Source organism: Benincasa hispida, chromosome 1 (genome assembly GCF_027475165.1).
Source record: "Benincasa hispida cultivar pf3 chromosome 1, pf3_genome.v1.1, whole genome shotgun sequence".
Taxonomy (NCBI): Eukaryota; Viridiplantae; Streptophyta; class Magnoliopsida; order Cucurbitales; family Cucurbitaceae; genus Benincasa; species Benincasa hispida.
Genome location: NC_143478.1, coordinates 25871372 through 25894304, shown reverse-complemented (window position 1 = coordinate 25894304; position 22933 = coordinate 25871372). Strand labels below are relative to the sequence as shown.

The 22933-nt window shown below is 33.8% G+C and overlaps 1 long non-coding RNA gene across 1 annotated transcript; it reads right to left on the bottom strand.

Annotated features, from left to right (window-relative positions):
• Window positions 1–1395: 1395 nt before the first annotated feature.
• LOC150038349 (uncharacterized) lies at window positions 1396–4449 on the bottom strand. Its single transcript, XR_016525353.1, has 2 exons — window positions 2982–4449; window positions 1396–2069 (listed from the first exon to the last, which is right to left on the bottom strand). It is a non-coding gene; the product is annotated as an uncharacterized LOC150038349 (long non-coding RNA).
• Window positions 4450–22933: the final 18484 nt, after the last annotated feature.

Sequence of the window (22933 nt, the reverse complement as noted above, 5' to 3'; positions counted from 1 at the left end):
CCACTCACGGAGCTTCTAGCTTACGTTTTACAATGTTTTCCCCCCAGGTAGTGGAAAAGGACGTTCTAGAAGTGCCACTCGAGGTTAGGATCTACTACTCTAGTGGAGCGAAACCCTATATCCTTCTACAATAGAAAGTTATTAGGCTTATGAAAGAATCACAAATATATTTGTAAACCTACTTAGTATAGATAGTTGTAATTAATCAAATTAACTTGAAACTAGACACATCTATGTTATAAAAATCTACAAGGGTGAGCGGACAGTAGATATCATAAAAGGGTGGTGTCTACCGTCTTCACGCTTCCTTCGAGCTTAAGGAGTAAGAACGAGAAAGGGTGCCACATAAGCTATATATCCCAATATGATATCTTATGGAAACACATTCCTCACAAAAGCAGGTCGCCTCTAGATAGCCTAAAGGACACTCAAAGAATAAATGATCCTTAGACTCAACTCCACCATACATAGAACACAATCACTAAGGATATTAGAACATTGCCGTCTAACATGATCACTTGTTTGCAACTAATTCTAAATGGTGAGCCAAGAAATGAAAGCATGTTAGGGTATGTTGATGTGTTATTTTATGATGTGGAAATGTGAATGAAATGCGATGGTAACAAATGCATTGAGCACTCAAGTTTTCTCAGCGGAATCCAAGTGTAAACTCCACCGAGTTTTCTAGTAAGTCCAGGGTCGAACTCAGGGACTTTGGAAAATAGGTTGCGGTGGTAATTTTTAGGAAAATTTTGCAGTAACCAAATAAATAAAAAGTTGTTGAGGTTGTTGTTTGCGGTAATGAAAAATAAACAAATGCGGCGGAGTTTGAAAAGAGTTGAATAAACAGAAGATGTGATGAGTATGCGGTGAACGGGTTGAGAAAAGTTTCGGCTAATACTTCCTAGGATGCGTTCATGCTATGCGATCATGCAACATGCATACAACAGTAAACCACCTCTCGGTGCGAATGTCACGGCTTCTAAGGCTAGAATGCATGCGATATATACGATAAGTCTATAGAACCTACACATAAGCTTCTATTCTTATTTATGCAATGAAAAATGACACACACACAAATAAGGTGACCACATAATATCATTCCCATTTCTAGGATGCATGCGATGCAAGTTGACAAACAAAGCTTATTTCTAAGTCCCTATCTCTTGTTTATGCGGTTCTAATCTTGCTCTCTCGAGTCTAGATTCTAACCTAGCTCCCTCGAGTCATTAGGTTCTTTCTTTAGACTCTCTCTCGGGTAGCTTTAAAGGGGTGTTGGGCACAACATAAAACAAGACAATCGCAAACAATGAACTTCCTAGGTCATATTAGCTTAGTTCTTCTCAACCCATTCGACTAGTTTAGCTACTCATGCGTGCTAAGAGATTGAACAGATGTAAAATAAGAACTTCCATTGTATAAATATAAAGATGAAGTACAAAATAAAAATGCAAGGATAGAATAAAGAGCATGGTAGCAATCTCTTGCTGCCGAGGCTTTGACACTGTTTTTCTACTCGTGTTCAAAAGATACTTTCGCTCTCGCGAGAGTCGGCCCACTCTCTGCTTTTATGCCTCAAGGTTATTTCTCGAGTTGCCCTGAGCGATCTCCGACGTCTTTTCTCTTCTCTTGCTCCGCCTTAAAATAAAAAGGAAAAACTATGGACAAAGACGTGCTAAACTAACTGATGAATTTTCTAACTGGTGAGCCCCTTTTTTGAAGGATGCCTTTGGTATTTATAGAGCTTTAGGGTGAAGGCGGCTTCTCTCTTATGATTGCACAGATGGGATGGGTTTAATTCCCTGACTGATGCGCCGAATATTTGTCACCGAAAAGTTGAATGTACTTGTTATCGTTAGTGGCTATCAGTTTAATTCGGATTCGACCTTCATTAGCTTTCTGTCTCATCGTGATTAATTATGCCTTTCACCCAGATGCGCCCACCAAGTTGTGGCAATCCTTCTTGAGCAAATGTTTACGAACACAATCACCGCAAAGTCTTGTGATAATGCTGCGCTCGACCAATGATTTCCTATGATCGCAATTTTCGCCTTGCGTCAACGCATATTCTGCATAAAAAATCAAAAAACAATTGTTCCTATGCGATGAATGCATGCAGCCGCAATATAATAAACTTAATGATTTTTGGACGCAATCTCACACAATTTATCAATGCAAGCAAGCATTGTTTAAGAATTTAGCACTATGATAACGTGCATTTCTGCCCGTTATCATATGGTCCCCTCAAACCAAAGGAGACTAGCCAAAAGCACCACAGGATGTCTAGGACGTAATAACTCCTAAGCACTAGCAACCGAAAACACACTTGAACGATAAGGGAGCTAGGTTATTTTATCCTTGCACCCAGTCTCAAGACTCATCAAATGTACTTGCACATAAAGATCAACCACCCTCACAATAGTTTTCCACTTGATGATATTCACTTACTTAATACTTGTCTCAACTATCTTATATGACTCTATTATACATGCTAACATTTGCATGCTATAACATGTTAAAATATAGGATGAAATTTGTTATTTTTCTTTTGTTAGGAAGCATTGCACAACTGACCAAAAGTTGTTAATGACCAAAAGGTATGTTGTTCAAATCTCTCTACCCCTGTTGTACTAAAAAAAGTTGTTAATTTTTTTTTAATTGTTTGTTAAGGACCTCATATTGAAAAGATGAGAACTCATAACCTTTAAAAATATATATGGCCTACCCTTTTTGTCAATTAGTTTTGAGATAAAACCTCATGTTTCTTTAATATTAGATTTGACCCATGAATTGTAAACCAGGTAATTGACACATTTTTTTAATTCAAAATTTTAAGTAACATGCATATTAGATTTGATAAATTTCTTTTACCAAAAAAATGGTTTCAAATAATGCAATCAATAAATAACAAGTCGGATATATAATTGCTTGAATATATACATGAATATTTAAGAAATTGTAATAAATAGATTTGGACCAACCTTATAGGGTGAGGCTCCAAGAACCAAGATTCCTTGTATGAGGATTAATCAGGAAACACTAAGGTGTCTCGCTTTAGTGCCTTTTCTGTCAATATCTTCGTGCATGGAAACAAAAGAACTAATGAACGATCAAAGAAAACTTAGGCTAACAGATGATAAAGAAGCATCAAATGAAGATTTTGTCCATGACCTACCACAAAAAATCAATAACCAACTGAATTCTTGCCTAGTGGGAAAGGCGTTTTCTGAGAAATTATTAGCAGTAAACATGATAAAGAACGCTATGACAAATGCCTGGAGGACAAAAATGGGTTTTCTATTGAATCACTAAACCAAAACCATTTTCTTTTCAAATTCAATTCAATTAAAAATAAAGATTGGGTGTCCAACTCTGGTCCTTAGATCTTCGATAAACATCTTCTTATTCTTGAAACTTCGAAGGCTGAATTATGTATATTAAATTATGAATTCAAAGACATTGCCTTTTGGATAAGATTGATTGATCTCCCTCTAGGCTATCAGAATAGCTACATGGTTGAAAAATTCGGAAACATGATCGAAAAAATCATTGAAGTAGACACAGACCAAGACAACTTTTGTTAGGGAGAAAACATGAGAATTCAAGTAGCAATAGACATTTCAAAACCCTTCTGGCTTGGAATTAAAATCAAAACAGCTTCTCATCCAGATGGTCATTGGTTTAATATATGCTATGAAAGACTTCTTGACATGTGCTTCATGTGCGGTTGCATTGGCTATACCATCAAGACCTGTCATGCCTACTAAGAACGATCAAGAAGGAATGATGTGGGATTACTCCAATATGGTCACTAGTTGAAATATCAAGGACCCACCCAAATTAAAAAGAAACCTCTATCTCCAACTCAAAAAAGTGAGGGACGACATGCAGAGACCACTCTAAAAAATATTTCTAATCCTAAGCCAAATGAGGTTATTCTCCAGAAGGCATTTAATCTTGGAAAGAGAACAAATACTCATACTTCAACATATTTACATACCAATTCGATATAGAGATGCCTAAAGATAATCCACCTATTTTAATCATTTCTTCAACATCCACAGAAAAGAAGGGGTTGAAAACCAGCATGGAGGATGGATCTTATATTGACTTAAATCTTTCTTCTAACTCAATTTGGGGAGACAACCTTCCATACTCTCTAATTACTGATGTATCTAGCCCGTTATCTGTTAAGAAATTGAAAAGTTGGAAAAGAAGAACAAAAGAAGCAGTTTTGAATAACCCCTAAAATATCATCAAAGCCAAAATAAAAAGGAGAACAAAGCTTGGTGGAGAGACTTCAGATGGAAAAAAAAAACAGAAAATCAATTATGAAAGTCAACAAGATGCTCAAAACCTTCCTTTTATATTGGCAGGGGCTGATTTTTAGCCTTGCTATACAACATGAAGTTGCTATGTTAGAATGCTCAAGGATTGGGCAATCCAAGAGCATTTAGAAGGTTGTGAGAGTTCACTCGCATTAATGACCCATATATTCTTTTTTTGTTTGAAATCAAAGGTGGTATCGATGTTACCAACAGGATCAAAGCTCATAATTAGTTTGAAGGTTGTCTGACAGTTAACTATGAAGGTGCCACTACTACAAAATCTACATTACTTGACACTTGAAGTTTTTAATTACTTGACGTTTCTTTGAAAAAAAAAAGGTCAAGTAATGACCTTTTAAAAAAGAAAATATCAAGTAAAAGGGTTAAAAAAGTGGAGATTGACGGAATGTTTCAGATATGATGTGTCAAGGGAGGACTTTTTTTACTATGGAAAAATGATGTGTCAATCAACATTCGATCATAATCACCCTACCGCATTGATGCTAGCCTAAGTTGGAATGGAAAAAGATGGAGATTTATAAGATTCTACGGATTTTTTGAAACAAACAAGAAGCATCTATCATGAGAATTATGAAGAAGATTACACAATTATAATGATTCTCCTTGGCTAATAGGCGGCGATTTTAATGAGATCCTTTGGGATCATGAGAAACATGGTGGCCCATGAAAAAATTATTCATCATTAGAGAATTTTAGAGATTGTATTGATGACTGTAATTGTGATAACCCAAGTTTTTGTTTAATTTAAATTCAATTATTTTGTAATATTTGATATGAATATTTGAATTAAAATTAGGCGTTTTGAAATATTTGGATTTTAGAGAAGATAATTAGAATTAATTAGTTCAAATTGAAATGTTTGATTTGGATTTAGTTCCCAAAACGATTTGGGACTTTTAAATCCAAAAATATTTTGGATTTTAAGTAGGAAAAGGAAAAGGAAAGGGTTTTAAGGTATTATTTAAGTTATTTGAGAAAAAATTAAAAAAAAGGAAGTTAGAAAAGAAAAAAAAAAGGAAATCAAATCTTTCTCCCTCCCTCTCGAACACGCGTGCATTGTTGGGGTTGATGCCCTATATCTCGTAGGATCCTATAGTTTGTAATTGTAATGTACAAACATTTTATTTATGTAATAAAATATTTAATGTTTTATTTCAAAATTAGTTGCATTAACCACAAACCAATAAACTAACATCCAAGGTTATCTTGTAGCTTAAACATGTATATAGAGACATACAGGTGGATCATGTTTAAGTGATAACCTAAATGGTCTGTAGTAGATGGATAAGGCTAGATACCTTATCCTGGTGATACTACGAGTATGACCCGTTTTGTAGATATTACAATTGTTGTAAAGTGCTACAAACGATCTGATCCTGATCATTCATGTGGATAAATGTGAGCGAGGATATTCTATATCAAAGAGTTTGTATAAGACCGAACCATAGAATGTTTCAGAAACGCTTTTCGAGGGAATCGTATTCAAAATATACACTGCAGTATCAACTGCATGTCCCCAAAAAGAATTTGGTAACTGAGCATAACTCATCATGGAACGAACCATGTCCAACAAGGTTCTATTTCTCCTCTCTGCCACACCGTTTTGCTGAGGTGTGTCAGGGACTGTGAGTTGAGACTGAATTCCATGTTCTATCAAATAGTTCTAGAATTCTATGTCCAAATATTCATCACCTCAATCTGATTGAAGTGTTTTAATCTTTTTACCTAATTGGTTTTCAACCTCAGCCTTATACTCTTTGAACTTTTCAAAAATTTCAGACTTTTGGTGCATTAGGTAAACACGCCCATACCTGGAATAATCATCTATAAAACTGATGAAATATTCATACCCTTCTCTTGCTCTAACATTTAGAGGTCCACAAAGATCTGAATGAATCAGCTCTAGGGTTTCTTTGGCTCTAAGTCCTTTTCCAGAAAAAGATCTTTTTGTCATTGTACCCTCAAGACAAGATTCACATAGTAGTAATGAACTGTCTTCCAACTTGTTTAAAAGACCGTTCTTAAACAATCTCTCAATCCCGTTGAGATTTATGTGACATAATCTCAAGTGCCAAAGATAGGTATTTGGAGAAATCTTCCTTTTCTTATGAGTCTCAGCTGTTTTAAACATCTCTATGTTCAACACATCTTTGACCTCAGTTGGTTTTAACATGTATAAGTTATTTTGGTTTTAACATGTACAAGTTATTTTCTAATTTTGCAGAGCAAATATGTTTATTTCTCATATTGATGAACACTTCACCATTTTCAAAATAAACTTTATAATTTTGTTATAGCAAACAGGAGACAGATATTAGATTCCTTTTCATAGAAGAAATATAATATACATTTTTCAAATAAATGTACTTATTTCCTATAAATAACTTCATATCTCCCACTGCTTTTGCCGAAATAATCTCCCCGGTCCCTACCTTAAAGATTGTTTCACCTTTTATCAACTGTCTCAAGGAACTTGTTTCCTGTGAGATAGTACATACATGATTAGTAGCACCTGAATCAATTATCCAGATTTTTTCGTTTTCCACTAAACATGCTTCGATAACAAGTAAATCATATTTATCTTGTTATTCGAATTCAGCATCCTCATCTACATAATTCATAATTTTATATGAGTTGGGAGATAAAGGACAATCCTCTATTGATACTCTGTTGGTATAATCAACCGCTAGAAATTTGTTTGTTGATTTGATTTTACTGTTATGTATATCGAAAGTGAGTATTACAGAAGAATTCGACATGCTCATAAAATTCAAACAAATTCTAATTAGCAAATTGTAACTATATCCAAAGTCAAGTATTAACAAAAAGTAATAATGTACCCATAACCATTATTTATTTGAAACAATATTTTAGTGAGTCAGAATATGTGCTACCGAGGGGCAGTTAGATACTCCTTCACTAAAACAAACAATTTTGACCAAACACTATCCTCGGAATAACTCTTATTCCTATTGTCTCCGGAATAACTCTTATTTTCATAGTCGTTTGGTTATCGTTTTCGGTCAAGATCTTTACTAACAACTTAGTAATTCTTGTAAGTGTGACCCGCCATTTTCAGATCCTATAGGACGGTATGAATTTGCCTCCGAAATAGAAGATAACATCCAAGACAGAACTATATGACCCTATTCATTTTACTGAAGCCTGGGTTGTTCTGAATTCTATGTTACAACCCTCTGAGGGGATAGCCATTGGTAAATGACTAGCAAAAGGCCGCCTAAAGCAAACCAGCAGGCGCAACATAGGAATCTCACGGTTCAGACTAATGGAGGAGACCGTACTATATATTGACACATATCCTTCACCCATTTACTATAAACTACTTCCTCCGTTTACCTTGATATTGACTCATACAAAACACTCTCCGAAGGGAGGTTACTCCCAGGGTGATACGAAGCGTCATATAAATCTCACGTTGTAATATATGTGGAGACGTGGTAGTTGAAATCTATTTATCGTATAATAGGCTTATATTTGAATAACTTCCTCTTATTCACCGAAATCTAGATTTAAGCTAAAAAATACTTTCCAAAGGGAGGTCACTCCCAGGGTGACACGAAGTACCGCTTAAATCTGGATTGTGAACTCTTAGAGACGTGAGATCTAAAAATAATGTATCGTATATGTTATAAATCTCCCACTGAAGTTTTCTAATAACTCTATCATATAGAAGTTATTAAATTGCCAATGAAGTGTTCTATTTGGGTATTTATACTTAGGTTCTTTTTGGCTAATAAAACAACTCTAAGTATATATGGTTTATCCAAGTATAACTCTTGTAATTGGATTTTAACCTACGATGTCTAGGTGATAAACCATTTTATTACCTCACATCACTCACGTATGCTCATAAAACCGGATACCAACACTCAATTATTCTGCCATAATCCCTAGGTAGGAGGTGTTTCGTAAACCGGCAACTTAAATACCCCCAGCCTTAGACAGAATTATATACCGGTTGAGTTTGTAACCTAGATTTTATGAGTTTTAATAATTAAAACAGGTGGTCAACCTATGTGAGCATGCAACTGTTGTTTATGGATTTTAAATGTCTAACCTAATTTTATAACAACTTATAAAACTTTAGATATTCTAATCATCCATAACATACATGAGGCATTCAACATTTAATATAACATTTATATTAAATAAAGAAACCCTAACATGCATACTATATATTATAACAATTATAACATACTTTCAATGCATGTTACATGCTTCCTATAGTGGGATTTTAAATCTAAATGGCATACTATATGTACATACAATATTTATTTAATTATAACATACATCAAATATATAAATAATTAAACACATACTGATATGGTTTTAATTTTGACAAAAAACAAGCAAACAAAACCTAAATATTACAAAACAGCTTCTAAATCGCTCCCGCTCGGACCGCTCCAAAACGAACTCAAGTAGCTTGAATCGGACCCGAACTGTCTGAACTAGACCAGACAAGAACCATTCAAAGCTGAACCGGATCAGACCACAAGAGAACCGGTCAAATCGGCATCCCTTGAACATGTTCAACATTTCGCTAAGTCTTATCGTTTAGCAATGACGACCATCGTCTTGCATTTTGCCTGATTGTTTAGCGTGCGCAAAAGGTAAACAGTCGTTTAATGCCATCACATAGCATTCAACGCATCGCCCAGCTGTCGTAAAAAGGTATGCGATCGCGTAGTGCTATAGCATAGAAACTCGATGCATTGCTTAGCTCCTAATCAAAGATAAACGATCGTAGTAAGCGATCGCTCAGGGCTATCGTATAGCTCTTCATCACATCGCTTAGTTATCATATAGATATCGCTTAGTTTTATCGCATAGAACCAAACGATTGCTTAAGACCATCGTCTACGCTTCATGTCATCGTTTAGTATCTGTTGTAGCTAAATGATCGCTTAGCTCCATCGTATAGAACATCATCGCGTCATTCAGCATTACAGGTAAGCGATTTGTTTAGTTCCATCGCATAGAAACTTCAACGCATCGCTTAGCACTTCGTGTATACGATCGCTTAATTCCACTTCTAAATGGTCGCTCAGCGCTATCGCGTAGCATTCCATCGCATCATTTAGCATGCATCTTTGCTAAACAATCGCATAGTACTATCGTATAGTAAATTCAACGTATTGTTTAGTTCCAATGCCAAAGCTAAACGATCGCTTAATGTTATCGTATAGCAAATTGAACACATCGTTTAACTCCCGCAGGTACACGATCATCTAGCGCAAGATACCTCAACGATCAATGCCTAAAGCTAGCTTTTCTTCACATCGTCTAACGCATGAAGCTAAATGATCATTTAGCTACTGAAGCTCAACGACGATAAGAACAAAGGTTGATTTTTTGGAACTGCAACTCGACCCCATTCGCTTGTTTCTTCGATTTACAGCTTAATTTCAACTCTAATTACTCCAAATAAATTACAGACTCTTGGGAACACATTAAAACTCATCAAGAAAGAGCCAATTACAAATTTAAATGAGAAATTAAAGAGAATTAAATAGCCAAAACTCAGAAAACCATATCAGTGCACCAGTTTCATATTTCTCATATAAAACACCCACCAAACCAAAACTAAACAGAATTGAATGCTTATTTGATGCTCTGATAGCAATTTTAGGATTGTAATAATAGCAGCGGAAGCAAAAGGATCATCTAAGCAATCAAATTCACTAATTTTGGCAAGATATAAAGCATGCTTTTGAATAAAAAAATGAGTTTCAAGACATACCTCTTGTACAACTTCTTCAAAGCTTCTTCACCAGCTGTAATATTCTCCAAATATTGTTGTAGACCACCTCAAGATCTTCTCCACTATTCTCTTGGTGCTCTAGATTGAGTTGTGGGACTCAAAACAAGCTTGAATCAAGGGATGAAGGAGAAAAGCTCACTGTTGCAACCTTGTTGAAGAACCTTTCTTCAAACTAGTTTTTCTCTAAAAAAACTCTATAGATTGCATGCCTGATTTTCACTCCCATCTCTTCATTATATTGCAGATCAACATGCCAAGAGAAGAGTTGCATGAGTTGCAGCTCATGCTTGAGAAGACAAAGGCAAGAAGATGCAATATGTGTGAGCTACTTCAAAAGATGGATAATGGAAGATTCCTTTTTTTCATTTTGTGTTTTGTTTGTTTTTCCTTTTTTAATTTTATCTCAAAATCAAATCTATTTTGATTTTAAAAATGAAAATTTAATTAATTTCATAAATTAATTAAAACTTAATTAATTTAATATCAAATATTAAATTAATTTTAATACATATCCATCTTTATATATTTAAATCATATTTAAATATATAAATTCTCCTATTCCATTTAATTCTAAAATTAAACATAATTATATCTTATATAATTATTAATTTTCTTAATTCTAATCTGAACGTTTCAAATTAACTTATCAAGCTATTCTAGAGCTAGTTCGTTACGAGCTAATAGGGGGACCTCGTGGACCTACAGATCATAGGCTCCAACGGTCCGAGATTAATTGGCTAGACTCATTAGACCAAATTAATCCCCATTCGTTAACTAATGGGTCATTACACTAAAGCCCATAGTTGCACTCCCTTCACTGTATATATATTATGTCCACATGATTTAACCATAATCAGCAAGTCGACCCTTCACAGGTTGTTCGTAATAACGGCTGGATCAAATATTTGTTTTACCCCTGAGATTATGTCTTATTCCCCAAGTCCTTACTGATCCTCTAATGAACAACTGGTTTGTATCCAATCACCAAACTAAACTCTCTCAGCCAAGTGAGAGGATGGGGCTCCTTGTTCAAGACCTGGATTCAGTACTTGAGAGAACAACCTTTCTCCTATCCCTTAATCGGATAGGTGTGAACTCCGTCTTGCACCCTATGCCCCTAAGTATCTGTCCGGTCTTACCCCTGAAATGGGAGTCTTATTGAGTCGGCGATGTTGACCCAACCCTCAACTATGCAAATCTAAGGGCAATCTCGAATAAACAGAAGTTCTTAGTTAGCTCAGGATTAAGATCGAGTTACCTAGGTCATCTAGGTGAAATAGTCAGTCTTAAACAGTAAACAACATTATAAAGTAAGAGTGACTTATTTCTTGGTCCTGATCTTATGCAAACTCATTGCATAGGACGCCCCACTCCTCATGTCATAACATGTACGAATTAGGATCACATCGTATGTAGCACTTTACAACTCTTTGTAACAACTACAGAGTAGGCCGCATCCAATGGTGTTACCAGAATAAGGTACCCAACCTCATTCATGTACCATAGATCATTTTGACTATTTACTCAAACCTGATCTACTCTTATGTCTCAACATAAAGTTCAAGTACTCATACAATAGTCATGGGTCTTAGTTTATTGGATTTAGACTTTCATATAATTTATGAGATCAATAACAAGTATATTGATAATAAAAAATATTTATCATTTTACAAACTACGAGTTTTAAGGACATAAAATCCAACACGAACTCCTGCCTATGAAGGCGGTCCTTTGATTTGTATGGGTGAGAGTGGTCAGATCGCCGACTCTACAAGCCTACCATTTTGGGGGTTTGGATGATTGGGGAGTTGGGAACACAGCTACACAAAAAGGAATTCACTCCTTCCCCAACGTCTAGGTAAGTAGATAACTTGCTTCCTTTAGGGCTGATTCCGGGGCTTGAACAATGTGACGCCACACCCTCTCTTGAACCAAGAGGGGTTTGATCATGGTTAGACTATGATTTATTATTCATTAGAGGGATCAGTGGTACATGAGGAGTTAGATGTAACTACAGGGGCAAAATAGTAATGTTGGCCTAGCTATTTGAGCATTTGTGAAGGGTTATCGTACTGTTGATTGGTTATATCCAATGGACAAAGAAATATATCTGTGTGCGAAGAGTGCAACTAACAGTCTTTGGTGCAGTACCCGTCAGTTAATGGATGGTGAATAATTTAAATTAAAGAATTTAATTAATTGTTCATGTATCGTTGGAGCTTCAAGCTACATATCCATGAGGTACCCTCGCTAGCTCAGGTAGCTCAACGGGATTTAATGAGAATCAATTTTTGGATTAATTTGAATTGTTCAAATTAATTGAGAGAATTAATTATATGTGATATAATTAATTTAATTTAATTATATATGATATAATTACTATAATGTATTTGATACATTATAATATTAAATATTTATGAGAGGAAATAAATATTTGAATATGATTCAAATATTAATTATATGAATTGGATTCATATGGTTAAAATTACTACAAATGTGATTTATAATAAAAGTCATTGGTGAGAGAAAGGTACGTTATATTCGATATAATATATAGTTTAATATATATTATATGATAAGGTAGTTATCATATGAATATATATATTAAATAATTTAATTTAATTTAATTTATTTAATTTTGAACTAATGTTATTTGAGAGGGAGTTTTAACTCCCTCTCCCCTCTTTCTCTCCAGTTCGTGTATATGGGTTATGTTGGGATTGATGTCCTAATTCTCCCAAAGTCTCGTAGTTTGTAAACTATACATATTGTTATGAATAAAATAAGAGTTATTTTATTTTGCATTTACTCATATCCAATAAACAAAGCTCCATGGTTATTATATGAAAACTTAAGCATGTATATGAGATATACAAATGTTGTGAACTACTACAGATATGGCCCGTTTTGTAAACCTTTACAAATGTTGTGAACTACTACAGATGGTTGATTCTGACCATTCATGTGAAGACATGCGAGTGGGGGTGTCCTATACAAAGAGTTTGTTAAGACCGGACCACGGGATGATTCGTCTCTTTATATAACGCCGTTGATACTTGAGACTTACATCTTACCTAAACGACCATAGGTGACATGACTTTAATCCTGAGTGTTTTGGGAACTCCTGCCTTTGAGAGTGATCCTTTGATTAGTATGGGTGAGAGTACCCAGATTGCCAACTCAACAAGCCTACCTTTTTGGGGATTTGTCTGATTTGGGAGCTGGGAACTAAGTTACATAAGATGAAATTCACTTCTTCCCTGAAGCAGGGTAAGTAGAAAGATGGCTCTCTTAAGGGCTGATTTCGGGTCTTGAACTAGTGGTCACAACCTCTCTTTGGAAGAGAGGACTCAGTCATAGTAGGATTATGATTTATGTTCATTAGAGGGATCAATGGTACTTAAGGAGTTAGATGTAACTACAGGGGCAAAACAGTTAACTGGCCCAGCTGTACTTACGAGTGATCTATGAAGGGTTATCGCACAGTTGATTGGTTGATATGGACATAAAATATATCTGAAGTGAGGAGAGTGCAACTGTCGATCTTTCGTGGAGTGCCCGATAGTTAACGAATGGTGGATCCCGTGACTAAAGAGTTTAGTCAGTTATTCGCGTACCGTTGGAGCTTCAAGTTACAGGTCCATAAGGTCCCCTTGGTAGCTCAATGGATTCAAGTTGAAAATCAGTTCTTGGTGTTGATTCGAAATGTTCAAATTGACAAGAGAAAATTCGATTATATATGATATAATCGGTGTGATGTATGAGATACATCAAGTGAAGGATTAATGTAAATATGATTTACATTAAGTACCATAAAATAGAAAAAGAACTATGGTTTGTTTCATGAGATGAAATATTAAAACTATAAGTTATAAATATAATATGGTAAGTTGGTTATCATATATATTTATAATAATATTAATTATTGGATAATTATATCTTTTTCTCTAATAACCAATTGAGTGGGAGGTGATTAATGGTTTTATGGTAACCGTGAGATAAAAGAAAAAAGGTTTTCCTAAATTTAGAAGAATTGTTACTTTCAGAAAGAAACTCACAGAATGCTATCAAGTGAAATCGTTTCACTAAACAATAGCTAGTAGAGACACTAAACGATCGTGGAGTGTCATTATACGATAGTTCACTCAGCTGGTCGTAGCTAAACGATCGCAGGGCATTGTCTATACGATAGGCTGCTATCTTCTACACGATTGAGCATTCGTCTATACGATAGACTGTGTCATCTCCCACTTGCTCAATCGTTTACACGATTGTTATTCCTCTAGTTTTTTTCTCTAATCAAGTCCATACAGAGCACAAGGTAACCATTGTGGTGGTATCCTCACTCAATTCGACTGAGTTTGAGGTTCTGGAGGTCATTTGTTGGGTTCGTGACTTTTGGCTGTTCGTGTTGTTCATGTGGTGTTCGTTGTTGATCGTGTTGTATTGTAGTCATTGTGTTCAAGCATTCGTATATTGCTGTCTTTGTGACTGATCAAGGGAGTTTGAAGAATGAGTCTTCAAAGATATGTATATTCTATCTCTTGATCTTATCTTAAAGTTGTTGGGGTTGATGCCCTAAAGTCTCGTATCCTGTAGTTTGTAAACAGTTTGTACGAATGCTTGTGTTGTTAATATATGATATTTACTTCACATCTTGTATTTTGCTCACTTACTTGTTTTATTTGCTTTATCACAAACCAATAAACATAAAAATCTCTAGTTATCTGTATGTGACTCAAGCATATATGTGGTGACATACAAGTGGATCATGCCTTGAGTGATAACCAAAATGGTCTGTAGTATATGGATATAGGAAGAAAACTTTATCTTGGTAGCGCTACGGATGCGACCCGCTTTCTGGAATGGTCACAAGTGTTGTGACTTGTCACAGATGGTTTGATCCTGATCATTCGTGTTAGGGACATGCGAGCAGGGGCATCCTATACAAAGAGTTTATATAAGACCTGACTACGAAGTGTTAACATCTCGTTATATAACACCGTTCATGACAGAGACTTCACTTCACTAGGATGACCATAGGTAACATGATCTCAATCCTGAGTGAGTTGGGGACTCTTGCCATTAAGGGCGGTCCTTTGATTTGTATGGGTGCAAGTGGCCAGGTCGTCGATTCAAACCTACCATTTTGGGGATTCGTCTGATTTGGGAGCTGGGAACTCGGCTACACAAGATGGAATTCACTCATTCCCTGAGGCAGGGGTAAGTGGATAAATAACTCCCTTAAGGGCTAATTCTGGGACTTGAATGATGTGGCGCCACATACCTTCTCTTGGCCCGAGAGGTGTTTACACATAGTTGGATTATGTTGTATTGTTCATTAGAGGAATCAATGGTACTTAAGGAGTGAGATGTAACTATAGGGACAAAATGGTAATTTGGCCCAACTATACTTACGAGCATCTGTGAAGAGTCATCGTACTCATGATTGGTTATATCCGATGGACACAGAAATATATCTGTGGTAAGAAGAGTTCGGTTATTGGTCTTTAGTGGAATGCCTAACAGGTAACAGATGATGGATCTCGTGGTTAAAGAGTTTAGTCAGCTATTCACGGAGCTTCGAGCCACGGGTCCATTAGGTCTCCTGGGTAGCTTGGATAAAGTCAAGAACCAGTGTTTGGGTTAATTTGAAATGTTCAAATTGACAAGAGGAAGTTCGATTATATATGATATAATTGAACTGGTTAATTATATATGATATAATTGGCTAAATGTATGAGATGCATTATTTTAGAGGAAATTAGATATAAATATGTTTTATATACCAATGACATATTGTTATATCATTAGATTATATTTTAAAAAGTATAAACTATATAAATAATAATAATATAAACAAAAAAATTATATGAATAAAAAATTATACGAATATGATAACAAAATTTATAAACAAATAAAAAAGAATAAGATAAAATAGAATATGATAATAAAAGATAGACTGAAATAGATATTGTTCGAGAAAAATCAAGAAGAATCTCTAATTTAAATCATGAAACTCTAAAAATGATAGTTAAAATCGTATACTTTCATATTACGATTAAGCTGTATGTGTAAATGTAGATTAGTTAACTCATAGCTCCATGATACATTTACAATGTATGTGTAATGTATATTAGTTAATTTCCAGAGCCCACCTAATGCAAACTTGAAATACGTTTAACTTCATATTACATTTTGAATCCGATAGCAATATGTTTAAACTAATGAAAAAAAAATGTAGATAAAACCAAATCTGATAGCAAAAAGCTAAACTAATTGAAAATGAGTTAGATAAACCAAATTTGATAATAATGTGCTTAGAAGGTTTGAGAGAATGACCTATTTATACGGAATTACTCTACAAAAATAGTGTATTTGCAAGATTCATAAATATATTAGAGAGCAGTCAACTACCACACAAAAACCATGACTCCGATTCTACGGTGTCCATTGCAGCTGTGGAAGTTCTAATTTATTATAGTGTCTAACTTTAATTCTCTCCGATGAAGAAGATTTCATCTTCTTTTGTCAACAAATGAAGAAAGCTTATTATAATAATAAAGTAGAAAAAGATTAAATCTTCATACAAGAACAAAAGAAGAGAAAAAGAGGAAAATCAATGGATCGATTGGTAGAATTTTTCAATAAATCAAAAGATGAGGATGAAAAAAATTGAAATTAAGAAGAAGAAAATACAAATGTGTAAATTCAATATTACTTATGTGTTATTATCAAACGTATGACATTTAGATAACGAAATGTAAAATAACTAAAAATGTATTTCAAAACGTTAAAAATTGTATAATAATATAATAATATAATATGAGATAAAATGAGATAAAAATATACACTAAACACTATAAAAAGAGATGAAAAAATTGAATCTAATAACAATATCAATAAACAAATGAAAAAAATTATAAAACATGATAAGAAGGTAAACGAATGACTAGAAAAAAGATGAAAATAGATAAATATATAAATATATGAAAAAAGATTTAGATAAAATTGAACCTTGTGGCAAATAATTAAATAACTTGAAATGTAGTTAGATAAAATCAAATATGTAGAGAAAAGATAGATACCAAACAGATATTTAAGGAGAAAAATCAAAAGAATTATATATTTGAATGGAAATTTGATAACTCACGGTTTTACAATCTAGAGTTTCATTCATTTAGTTTTTCTTTTAAGCAACACGTTTGAAATCTAATAACTCAATAATTACACTATACTCATAACTACATCCTTACTTCAACTCCAACAATTAGAGTGTAGAACACGAACCACAAAACTAGCGATCTCATTAAGGGTAAAACAAGAATTCAGAAGATATCCCACAAGTGATCTATACATAATTTATCAAAAATCTTATTATTTTCTAGTTTGACATTTTTCTAAACGAAATCTAAATCGTGCCTTCATATTCCAATTATCTTTAGAATTTATGGACTATGGGGTAATGAATTTCCGAATTGGGCTTGTTCCCTAGCTGTAATTGATGCCCATGAGATTTAATAAAGAAATATTTTCTTAAAAAAAAAAATACATGAATATTTATATAAAAATGAGAAGCACGATTTATGGATTTAGTTGGAAACTTTACGGTTCCGTCAAATCACATGCGGCTGTGAGGTGTCAAAGGTCCCCACCAGGGGACAAAAACATTGCTATTAATTAATTTATGTATTTGCATTATCTAAACTTAAAAGTGCTTTTCTATTATTATTATTTTATCATTACTTTATTCATGATTCTTATTAAAACTTTGACAAATCTCACCAAACAAGACACCACCTGACAGCGATGTTTTTGGGTTGTGACCTTAAAGTTTTAAACTAAAAATAACAACTTTTTCTATTTTGTACAAAAAGTCCAATAAATGGATTTTTTAAAGAAAAAAGTATTTTCTTTTTTCCTTTTTAAAAGCAAAGCAATGTCCTTATTAAAGTTTGGAGATGTGTAGGGTTATTGTTTATTATTTATGCATTTTAGTATTAATAAAAGAAAAGTGTTAATCTTTTTTAGATATTTAATAGATGTATAGAGGGTAGTCTTTATGTGAAGTTGTGAACTCAAATGGGTGTTATCAAGATTTTTCTTTTATATATAATTTAATATTCCATAATTATTGATTGATTTTTTTAATAACCATGGCAAAAATTACCATGAATTATAGAAATGGATAAACATTTACAATAATGGTATATTTTAAACTTTCAGTTTGAGTAGGTTACCTAACTTTTATAGAGTACACTATTTATTCGATGAGAGCTCAACCACATATCACACAATGACTACATTTTTCAAAAATCACGATCACTTTTTTATTTGACACTTGAGAATTCTACCGACATGGATAAATCAAGGGTTTGACTTTAATACTACTTGTTATGATATTGTCCACTATGGACACTGTTAATGCAGTATGATTAATCGATTTTATTACAAGTAAAACTCCAATAACATATTCTGCCACATGTCGTGTATGAAGTTAAACAAAACGTTCCGTGACTGGTATTATATTGCAGTATGTTATGTATGATGTCAAGTATACTGTTCCGTGACGAGCACATTTCTAGCAAAATATTTTTTTTCTTATTTGTTGATATGTGTTGTTGGTTTACTTTTTTTTGTAGAGAATATTTTCTCCTTCCTTGAAGATCTTCTCAAGGTTGTGCCATATATATTATGATTTAGTTTAATTTTAGGGTTAACCCCTTTATTAGAAAAATATGTACATTGAGAGTATTAAGCTTAGGGATTATTTAAGCCTTAAGTATTGTGATTAAAAGCTTTGTATTACCCTATTGTGGGTTTGTTTAAGTAGTCAATTAGACTTGGTTGGATTGTTATGAGTGTAGCAAATTACATAGGGAGAAAGTGAGAATTCGAGACAAAATTTTAATGTTGTATTGAGGAGAGCTCAATCAAAGCTTGGAAAGCTTGTTTATGGAAATGAATGAATCTCACACTTAGGGGGAGCCTATGTATGTTATATTGAAGGGATCTCAATCGAAGAACTCAGGATGAATGAAGACTTTTGAGGGGATCTCAATAGAAGCTTATGAGTGGAAGTGAGGGGATCCTAAGGGGAACCTAAGTTGAAATTGAAGAGTAAGTTGTATGTGAGTTAATGAAGAAGGAATCTATCAAATAAGTACTTCATTGTAATTACTAAACTCTTTATATAATGAACTTTATTTCCACTGAACACATAGCCCCCCCCAAACATAAATGATATTGCACCAAACTAGTTTACCATGTTTGTTTCTAAGTTTGCTTTCTTGTCATCCATATTGTTACGATGTTGTGCATAACTTGTGTTGTTATATATTAGATTCATCTGTTTGTCAGACACTAGCCTTCATGACTTTGCTTTTTGTTTCATCTAGAAGATTTCATGACTATGAATATATTGTTTGTCACTTATTTATACTCGTGATATTTTTTTTATTTAACAAATCTAGGGCTTTTGTCGTAGTTCCAATACAAATCCTCTAATCTCTCTTGGTCGAGAATGTGTGTCTTCACTAATTGAACAATGTATAGGTTGAAGTTACTTGTTGAGCTATATATGTACAAGTTTAATTACCATCAAAGTTCATATTTATCGGCGTAAAAGGGTTGAATTATTTAGATCCAAACTTACAACAACAATAATAAGAAAAGACAACCCCTCATTTACCATTCACAAAAAGAAATAATTCCATTTCTTTAAGATAGAAATAATTCCATTTTGTGATACCATGTTTTTGGCTTTCTATTAATGTATCATGAGGAGTGATATTACAATAAGAAAGCCTAATTCAATACTTTATGTTAATAGAACATATAATTCATTTGTAAGACTTAAATAATACCAATTTTTTGAAGTTAACCGTTCACATCATCCATCTATTTTGAAAGAAGAAACAAAAACTTGCTTCTTTTATTTTCACAGATATTAATTATCTTATTTAAAATGGACGAGCTCCTATTTAAAGTAAATGAATGATCGGAAAAAATAGTGGATATTTTTCTCTTTGGCTAATTTCCAATTATAGAAGGTTTGATACATAATTCTTTTTAAGCTTAAATCTTACTTCCCAAAAACACTCTCACTAGACGTTGCTTTTAGATGTGGGACAAGAGAGAATTTATTATAATCTCATAAAAGTAGTTGCAAAGCTTGTTCTTTCAAATGTAGAATAGAACTACTTAGTTTGAGTTGTCAAATGAAGAATCAATTTTTTGACAAGACTAATTGCCTGCCTATGCTACCCTAGGTGGGCTTTGGGTTGGGCCACATTAAGTGGGCTTAAAGCTTGTTGGGGCTAGGCCCAAGTTTTTCTAAGGTATAACCATATAGATAGGCTTAATGAACCATATTTTCAAATTTGTCTAATTTTACCATTATTTTCACAAATGGCCTTCAATAGTGAAAAATATCACAGAAAGCTAACCCATTTACAATAAAGTCCTCCATCTGATTAGATTTTAATTTTAAAAAATAACAAAAACAAATAAGGAAACGGTCTTCATTTAATTATGTTTTTTTAACCAACAAAAGCCAAATGAGAAACCTTTTACCAGAAAACTATTTGGTTGCTTTATTTTTTTCAAAGAAGGTTTTATAGTTGTATCAATCAAATTATTTAGTTGCCAACCCGGGTTCGCTCCTACAAAGGAGTACATGGGAAGGGATACTTCAAATTGAGAGATGTTAGGAATGATTTTGGATCGAAGGGTATAATTAACATTTAGAAACAATAAGGTTAAGAAGAAGCGTGATACAGATCAAAAGTGTCAACTAAAAACTAAAATAGGCCTAGGAAAAGGGAGTTGGCTTGTGTCAGGTTAGCGACCTCTACCTCACTGAAGCTAGCCCTTTCCAAATGCCTAAGGGGGAATGTTTTACGCATGTTAGCATTTTATGTCAAAGATATAGCCTCAGGAAGACGCTCAGCTTCGGGCCGGAGGCCGACCCTAGTCAAATACTGGGGACACTCCTTGACCCAGACGCTTATCTAATTATTCTAAGGCAACTCGAAAATCTTGGAGAACACCATAGGTCAACTTTCTCTATAAATATATCATTATAACTTCATATGAGGTAACTTCAGTCCTACTCTCAAATTCTCTAGCTTTCACACTCTTTCACTCTCTGACTTAAGTATCAGAGTGTGTGTAGCAAGCACTACATTGGTGTGCATGTTTTCTGTTTTGTAGTCCACGTTCTTCTCCCTCTTCAAATTAATTAACTACTGGTGTCACGTGAATGTCAGGTGCATTCATCCCTGTCCAAAATTTGACATTAATAAGAGATAATAATGATATTTGAATTTAAAAAGAAAGAAAATAAGAGAGCAAGTAAAATATTATTCTCCTTCAACATATGAGATTGAACCTCCGATCTATTGGGATGGAGTGCTTGCCAATGCTGCAAAATCAAGTTCACTTTGGCTACTTATAATAAAATTTAATCTCTATGATTTGATAAAATTATATTATTTAGTCCCCTATTTATGAGATTTTATCAAACTATAGAGACCAAATTCTAATTTTTAATACCATAAGACTAAATTCTAACTTTCTTCAAACCATAAAGACCATATTTGCAATTCAATATTGTTTTTAGGAAAATATAAATTTATAGATTTAAAATTTGGATTGTATCAATTAAAAATTGAAGTAATAATTGTATTAATTTAGGCTATGAACTTTCTTAAGCATATCAATTTACCCTTCCCTTCAAATTTAGTTTAAAAATAGCATATTCAATCAAACTTTTAAATGATCAAAAGTGAATAAATTTAGACATTTTATGATAATTAATTTGAAAATGGTCAATATATCAATTCTTACATTGAATTAATAAAATAGAGGATTGGAATCTAAGAAGAAGAAAAAAAAAATAGAGGATTAGAATTGATGGACGACCTATTTAAAAAAATCTATCTGCATCTACACTATATTAAAAAGGAAAATAAGAGAGAATTTTGGCCTTCCCTTTTTGCCCGTGTATTTTTAGTAAATGACTACTTTGTTGTTCCATTTTTAGGGCACAACTCATCATTTGGTGTTTGAGCGATGTTAGAGAATAGAGTTATAATCTTATGTCGATAGGACATAACTCATTGGGTACAAATGGTTACACATATTGAATCATGTATCCATTCATGTATAAATATGATCCATGTATAAAAATATGACTATTCATGAATAGGTGTCCACTGATACTATTCAATCTTCTTTGTCACACGACTCATCGAATTTAAGTATCAATTGATTGTTTTTGTGTCGGTAGTTTCACATCAAATGTATATATGGATGAGATCCATATAAAAGAGGTTTATAAAATTTAGTTGTTCACTTAGAGATGTTGGAACAATAAAGATGTTAGTTCATATTTTTAAACACGTGTGTGATTCATTACTAGTATAAAAGAAAAGAGGTGTAAATTTCCCCATGGTTCTCCTCAGTCACTATTTGTATCTTCTTTCTTGGGGAATTTGTATGGATGATCCCTAACTAGAAATTTGGTCTGAATTTAAAAAACACTTGAAATTTGGCCTTCTGTTGACGTCATCCACATGTGAAAGTACCTATTTGACCTCAAAATGCATGCGAGAGCCTGTTTCTAACTCCTCACTCCTCGCTCCTGCTCCTCGTTCTTGCTCTCGCTTCTTCAGATTCTTCCTCTCATTTTCTCGCTCTCGCTCCCTATTGCCGCTCCTCACTCCCGCTCCCTGCTCCGCTCCTCTCTCCTTCATCTTGTTCTTCATCAGACACATCTGCAACTTTTTTTCTTCGG